At 36.1% G+C, this 8,492-nt stretch overlaps 1 pseudogene; it reads left to right on the top strand.

Annotated features, from left to right (window-relative positions):
- The first annotated feature begins 484 nt into the window (after positions 1-484).
- On the top strand, positions 485-3,632 carry LOC131605278 (zinc finger BED domain-containing protein RICESLEEPER 2-like; annotated as a pseudogene).
- Positions 3,633-8,492: the final 4,860 nt, after the last annotated feature.

Here is an 8,492-nt window from a genome sequence, read left to right on the forward strand (position 1 = left end):
AAACCGTAAATCGAAGCAATCCAAACCGAAAACCGCAAAAACCGCGTTTAGTTTGGAGGATTTTGGATTATTTTTGGACTGAACCGTGCGATTCGGTTCGATTGGCAGTTTTCATTTTACAAAACCGAACTGCATATTTAATTTATATTACCAAATCCAACTACAATATTGCACACCTCACTCACGTGGTTTCATTTTACCTATTCAACTTCAGTATCTCACATTCTCACGAACTACAATTCTAGGGTTTTCTTCATTGCTCGCCGCCATTTCAACTTCGTGCTCTCACTCTCGCTCACCATCATTTCAACTTCTTTCTCTGCATCCCTCACTCAATTTGTATCTGCAATCAACAAAGGTGAAAGTGTGTTCTCTCTTATGTTGTTCTCTTCATCCGTCACTCAATTTTGTTTCTTCAATTTCGTTGGCTCTTATGTTGTTCTCTTCATCCCTCACTCAATATTTTCGTTTTCAGATATTAGATATGACCATTATTGTTAAGGAAAAGGAAGTGAGTTCTGATGTTGGCTCTCATGCTGGTGCTTCCATATCGATGACCGAAAATCAGGTACTGAATATGATTTATTTGGGATTTTTGGGATTTCGTATTTTAGAAATGAATCGTATTTTATTTTAATTGTTATTCTTACAGGGACTTGAATCTATATATGGATTGATAGTTATGAGACAGGGAGTGGCCCATGTAATAATTTTGTTATGGTTTCAATGTTGTAAATTAAACGAGTTAGACAGGAATGTAACATTGACAAAGATTTATCAATTGGAATGTCCTTCGATACTCGTCTACTTTGCTTGTTGTGTTCTTACCATTTTCAAAAAGTTTAATGATAAGGACATCTATAATAGTTTTATGAGTAGTTGTATTAGTAACTTGTCGCAGACTATTTGTGCGTCATTGTTGATGTCTAAATTTAGCATATTGGATAATTAATTAGGATTGCATCATTTATGTAATGTAAAGAACTTGTCGCAGACTGTTTGTTCTCTCAAATCAACTTTCCCTGTATTCTGGCTATAAGCAGACTATGAGAAGTTTCATGTTACTTGTAAGCTTACATTCAAGTACAAACAAAAGGACAGAATGAAAACATACTTTATGTTGAAATTGTATAACAGAATGTAAGCTTACATTTAAGTTGAAATTGTATAACAGAATGTGGAATGTTTTTGCTTTTCTTAACTTCTTTACTTGTATTTGAAATTTGCAGCATTATTGTCTCCTATTTAAACAATGTAGTATTAAACAATGTAGTATTAAATCATTTTATAATCCATCATCAATTCAATGTCCTAATAGTTTAGATGAAGATGTGCTTGTATATCTTAATAAATAATATATTTCTGCCGTGAAATAATCCATCATCAAACTATTGTTCACCCATTTTTGTTCATCTTATTTCTAGGCTGAAAATAGTCCATCATCAATGCCTACAACAGAACCACCATCTCAAAATATTGATCAAGGTGACAAAGATCAATGTGGCAATGTTCAAAGCATCGAGAAAAGGAAAATCGGGGAAGCATCTACAAAGAAAAAGGATGTTTGTAATGCTGACGAGCCAGGTAAAAAAAACCTTGTAGGCCTAAATCTTGGGTTTGAGAGCATTTTGAAAAAGTAGGTGGTAGGGCTATGTGTAAGTGGTGTAAAAATACATCTTATGCTGCCGATTCACACAGAAATGGAACCTCCAATTTATCAAATCATTTAAGAATACAGTGTAAAAACTTTCCCAAAAATCTTGATCCTACCCAAACTGTTCTTAGTGTTCAAGATAATAAAGGAACTAGTAGTACTAGGGTTGTTGCTGTCCATTTTGATGGTGATTTGTGTAGACAAGCTTTAGCTAGAATGTTAATTGTGGATGAGTTGTCGTTTTCATTTGTTGAGAATGAAGGATTTCATTATTTTATGAGTGTTACACAACCTAGATTCGTCCTTCCGGGAAGGATTGCAATTGCTATGGACTGCTTGAACCTTTACACTAGTGAGAAACATAAGCTAAGAAACATGTTTACTAAGACAAATCAAAGTGTCTCCCTAACAACTGATACATGGACATCTGTGCAAAATATTAATTATATGGTTCTTACTGCACATTTCATTGATGAAAATTGGAAGATGCATAAGAGAATTCTAAATTTTTGTCCAATCACGTCTCATAGGGGGGAGGTAATTGGAAAAAAGATTGAGAAGTGTTTGGAGGGTTGGAAGATAGATAAGGTTTTCACCATCACTGTTGATAATTCTAGTTCAAATGATCTTGCTATCACTTACCTGAAAAGTAGAATGGAGGATTGGAACTCACATCCATTAAAAGGGGAGCATTTACACGTTAGGTGTTGTGCTCACGTTTTGAACCTTGTTGTTGGTGATGGGTTGAAGTTGAAGGACATGCATTCTTCAATTTCCAAAATTAGGATTGCGGTTCGATTTGTTCGTGGGTCAGCTAGTCGTTTGGATAGGTTAAAGGTATGTATTAAAGAAGCTAGGATACAAGACAAGTCTACAGTGCAATATGATTGTCCCACTAGATGGAACTCTACCTACATTATGCTTGAAAGTGCATTGAAATTTCAAAAGGTATTTAAGAGACTAGGTGAGAAGTGTGTTGAGTTTGCAATGTTGGAAGGTGGTGTCCCAAATAATGATGATTGGGAAAATGCTAAGTGTTTTGTTAAATTTCTGAAGTTGTTTTTTGAAATCACTAAGAAGGTGTCAGGTTCAACTTATGTAACATCTTCTACATATTTCTTAGAACATTGTAAGATATTGGATGCATTTAATATTTGGATGGGATGTCACAAAGATGATCCAATACTTGCAAAGATGGCTACCAATATGATAGGTAAATATAGTAAGTATTGGGGGGATGTCTCAAAGTTGAATATATTGGTCTTTATTTTTGTAATTTTTGATCCTCGTCGTAAATTCCAATTTGTTAGCTGGGGATTGCATCAATATTATGGGAAGGCAATTGCCGATTCTTTGTGTGGTAAGGTAAAGGATACTTTAACTAGAATATTTGAAAGCTATAGTCGAAAAGGCCAAGCAGAAAGTGTTGCACAAGAAGTAGAAGTATTAGAATTTGTTACATCTTCAGAAGTGAATGATAAATTTGAGATGAACATGGATCAAGATCCAAATTTGAGTAGAAATGAAGTGGATTTGTATTTCACAGAGCCCAGGGAGAAGAAAAATCCTGATTTTGACATTTTAAATTGGTGGAAGGTGAATTCTACCAAATACCCTACCCTTGGTCTAATAGCTAGAGATATATTGGCTATGCCAATATCCACTGTTGCTTCTGAGTCTGCTTTTAGAACAGGAGGTAGAGTTCTTAGTTCTTATAGGAGCTCTCTTACACCTCACACTGTTGAAGCTTTAATCTGTGCACAAAATTGGTTAAGATCTTCACCTTTGTCAGTTGATATTGAGGAGCATTTGGAAGATTTAGAGAAGATCGAAGAAGGTATATATGTATATAATTAATTCTATTTTATTCAAATTTAATTGTTTGTTATGTCTAACTTTTGTTATATTTGATACATTCTTAGAATTAGCTCCGATTCCACAATTAAATGGGGGGCTTTCTGATATTGAATCTGATTAGTATATGTGCTTCAAAAGGAAATGAAATGGTATGTTCCATTTTTCAAAAAATTTAAAATCTTTTTATTCTTAAGTAAATTAATTTAACACAATTTGCTCAATTATGATATGTAGATGGAGTCATGGAGATGGAGAATTGGAGACAATGTTACTTTGGTGTAATCTGACATGTGTTTTGATACTTATTTTTGTTAGTAATTGGTATTGTAATTGATACTTATTTTGGTAGTAATGGTATTGTAATTGAGACTTATTTTGGTAGTAATTGGTATTGTAATAGGTACTAATTAGTATGTGATGCTGAAACTTATATGGTACTGTACTATTTTGGCAGAATGGATTATTATTTTAGTAGTAATTGTTAGAACAAGATTTGTTCTGATCAATTATCTTAGTTTTGATGATAACAATAATATGAATTTTGCTTAAGATAATATGGTACTCTAATCCAATGCAATTTCCTTTTCAGGAAATATATAAAGAGTATGCATAATTCAGCGCTCAGAAGCTTTGTCTCAAAGGGTTCAGCATGCAACATCAGAACATGGTCTGGCAAGACATCAGAAGATGGTCGAAGCAGAATCAGAACATGGGTCTATGGAAGCATCAGAAGAACAAGAGAACAGAAGCACTGAAGTTCTGATGGTATCACGCTCAGAAGCACTTCAAGGTCAGAAGATCAGAAGATGCTATGCACCAAGCTGTTTGACTCTGATGATATTCAAACGTTGTATTCACAAACATCAGATCAGAAGAAAGTACAAGTGGCAAGCTACGCTGACTGACAAAAGGAACGTTAAAAGCTATTATAGGCTACGTCAGTAGACACAGCGTGAACAAGGCTCGAGGTAGTTGACAAAAGCGTATAACATTAAATGCGATGCTGTACGGAACACGCAAAGCATTAAATGCACTCAACGGTCATCTTCTCCAACGCCTATAAATATGAAGTTCTGATGAGAAGCAAGGTTAACGATCCTGAACAAAACAATTCAAATTAACTTGCTGAAACGCTGTTCAAATTCAAAGCTCAGAATCTTCATCTTCATCAAAGCTCACTACATTGCTGTTGTAATATATTAGTGAGATTAAGCTTAAACGTTAAGAGAAATATCACAGTTGTGATTATTGCTTTCAAGAAGCATTTGTAATACTCTTAGAATTGATTACATTAAGTTGTAAGGAACTAGAGTGATCGTGTGGATCAGAATACTCTAGGAAAGTCTTAGGAGTGAACTAAGCAGTTGTAACTAGAGTGATCGTGTGGATCAGAATACTCTAGGAAAGTCTTAGGAGTGAACTAAGCAGTTGTAACTAGAGTGATCGTGTTGATCAGTATACTCTAGAAAAGTCTTAGAGGGTATCTAAGCAGTTGTTCCTGGAGTGATCAGTGTGTGATCAGAAGACTCTGGAAGACTTAGTTGCTGACTAAGTGGAGAACCATTGTAATCCGTGCGATTAGTGGATTAAATCCTCAGTTGAGGTAAATCATCTCTGCGGGGGTGGACTGGAGTAGTTTAGTTAACAACGAACCAGGATAAAAATAACTGTGCATTTTATTTTTATCTGTCTAGTTTTTAAAGCTACACTTATTCAAACCCCCCCTTTCTAAGTGTTTTTCTATCCTTCAATTGGCATCAGAGCGCCGGTTCTAAGGTGCAAGCACTTAACCGTGTTTAGCAAAGATTCAGGAAGAGAAAAACGCTTCAGTAAAAGATGGTTGATGAAAGTGAAAAGTCTACACCTACACCTGCATCCACATCTGGCTCTGCTGAGCAATACAACGGTAACAATGGTTATACTAGACCGCCGGTATTTGATGGTGAAAACTTTGAATACTGGAAAGATAAACTGGAAAGTTACTTTCTTGGTCTAGATGGTGATCTATGGGATCTTCTGATGGATGGTTACAAACATCCAGTAAATGCCAGTGGCGTAAAGCTGTCAAGGCAAGAAATGAATGATGATCAGAAGAAGCTTTTCAGGAATCATCATAAATGCAGAACTGTTTTGCTGAATGCTATCTCTCATGCTGAGTATGAGAAGATATCTAACAGGGAAACGGCCTATGACATATATGAGTCCTTGAAAATGACTCATGAAGGAAATGCTCAAGTCAAGGAGACTAAAGCTCTAGCTTTAATCCAGAAGTATGAAGCCTTCAAGATAGAGGATGATGAAGACATTGAAAAGATGTTTTCAAGATTTCAAACTCTTACTGCTGGATTGAGAGTTCTTGACAAGGGATACACCAAGGCTAATCATGTAAAGAAGATCATCAGAAGCTTACCCAGAAGATGGGGTCCTATGGTGACTGCATTCAAGATTGCAAAGAATCTGAATGAAGTTTCTCTGGAAGAGCTTATCAGTGCCTTGAGAAGTCATGAAATAGAGCTGGACGCAAATGAGCCTCAAAAGAAAGGTAAGTCTATTGCATTAAAATCCAATATCAAGAAATGCACTAACGCTTTTCAGGCTAGAGAAGAAGATCCTGAAGAATCAAAATCTGAAGAAGAAGATGAACTGTCCTTGATCTCCAGAAGGCTAAATCAACTCTGGAAGACCAAGCAAAGGAAGTTCAGAGGCTTCAGAAGTTCAAGGAAATTTGAACGTGGAGAATCTTCTGATGAAAGAAGATTTGACAAGAAGAAGGTCATGTGCTATGAATGCAACGAGCCTGGACACTACAAGAATGAATGTCCAAATCTTCAGAAGGAAAATCCCAAGAAGAAATTTCATAAGAAGAAAAGTCTTATGGCAACCTGGGATGAGTCAGAAGATGATTCAGACTCTGAAGATGAGCAGGCTAATTGTGCGCTGATGGCGACAGAAGATGACGAATCAGAATCTACATCAGAATCAGATTCTGAAGAGGTATTTTCTGAACTTACTAGAGATGAGTTAGTTTCCGGTCTAACTGAACTACTGGAACTCAAGTCTCAGATGAGTCTCAAATACAAAAAGCTGAAAAAGCTATTTGAATTTGAAACAAAGAAGCTTGAGTTGGAGAATTCTGAATTAAAAGAAAAACTTTTAAAATTATCCAATAATGTTGGATCTCCTTCTGATTCAGAAAAATCCACTCCTAGTCTAAACCATATTCTGAAAGAATATGATTTAAGTTTCAGGAAGTTCTTATCTAGAAGTATTGGCAGAAGTCAGCTAGCTTCTATGATATATGCTGTGTCTGGAAACAAAAGAGTTGGCATTGGTTTTGAGGGTGAAACCCCATACAAACTTGAACCTGTTGATGAAATGAAACTAACATACAAGCCATTGTATGATCAGTTCAAGTATGGCCACTCTCATGATATTAGGCACACTTCACATGCTCAAAGTTTTCACATAACACACACCAAAAAGCATGTGACACAACCTAGGAAATATCATGAAACTCACATTAAGAATTATCATGCTGTTCCTCCTATTGCTTACAATGTTAAACCCAAGTTCAACCAGAACTTGAGAAAATCTAACAAGAAAGGACCCAAAAAGATGTGGGTACCTAAGGATAAGATTATTCCTATTGCAGATATCCTTGACTGCAAAAAGGACAAAGCACAACATGTCATGGTACCTGGACTCTGGATGCTCGCGACACATGACAGGAAGAAGGTCTATGTTCCAAGACCTGGTGCTTAAGTCTGGAGGAGAAGTCAAGTTTGGAGGAGATCAGAAGGGCAAGATAATTGGCTCTGGAACTATAAAGTCTGGTAACTCTCCTTCCATTTCTAATGTACTTCTTGTAGAAGGATTAACACATAACCTCTTATCTATCAGTCAATTGAGTGACAATGGTTATGATATAATCTTTAATCAAGAGTCTTGCAAGGCTGTAAATCAGAAGGATGGCTCAATCCTATTTACAGGCAAGAGGAAGAACAACATTTATAAGACAGATCTGCAAGATCTTATGAGTCAGAAGGTGACTTGTCTTATGTCTGTTTCTGAAGAGCAGTGGGTCTGGCACAGAAGATTAGGTCATGCTAGTTTGAGAAAGATTTCTCAGATTAACAAACTGAATCTGGTCAGAGGACTCCCTAATCTGAAATTCAAATCAGATGCTCTTTGTGAAGCATGTCAGAAGGGCAAGTTCTCCAAACCTGCATTCAAGTCCAAGAATGTTGTTTCTACCTCAAGGCCATTAGAACTCTTGCACATTGATCTGTTTGGCCCAGTCAAAACAGCATCTGTCAGAGGGAAGAAATATGGATTAGTCATCGTAGATGATTATAGCCGCTGGACATGGGTAAAATTCTTGAAACACAAGGATGAGACTCATTCAGTGTTCTTTGATTTCTGCATTCAGATTCAATCTGAAAAAGAGTGTAAAATCATAAAGGTCAGAAGTGATCATGGTGGTGAATTTGAGAACAGATTCTTTGAAGAATTCTTCAAAGAAAATGGTATTGCCCATGATTTCTCTTGTCCTAGAACTCCACAGCAAAATGGAGTTGTAGAACGAAAGAATAGGAATCTACAAGAAATGGCCAGAACCATGATCAATGAAACCAATATGGCTAAGCATTTCTGGGCAGAAGCAATAAACACTGCATGCTATATTCAGAATAGAATCTCTATCAGACCTATTCTTAATAAGACTCCTTATGAATTGTGGAAAAATAGAAAGCCCAACATTTCATATTTCCATCCTTTTGGATGTGTATGCTTTATTCTGAACACTAAAGATCATCTTGGTAAGTTTGATTCTAAAGCACAAAAGTGTTTCCTTCTTGGATATTCTGAACGCTCAAAAGGCTACAGGGTATACAATACTGAAACCTTGACTGTAGAAGAATCAATCAATATCAGGTTTGATGATAAGCTTGGTTCTGAAAAACCAAAGCAGTTTGATAATTTT

Source organism: Vicia villosa, linkage group LG5 (assembly GCF_029867415.1).
Source record: "Vicia villosa cultivar HV-30 ecotype Madison, WI linkage group LG5, Vvil1.0, whole genome shotgun sequence".
Classification (NCBI taxonomy): domain Eukaryota; kingdom Viridiplantae; phylum Streptophyta; class Magnoliopsida; order Fabales; family Fabaceae; genus Vicia; species Vicia villosa.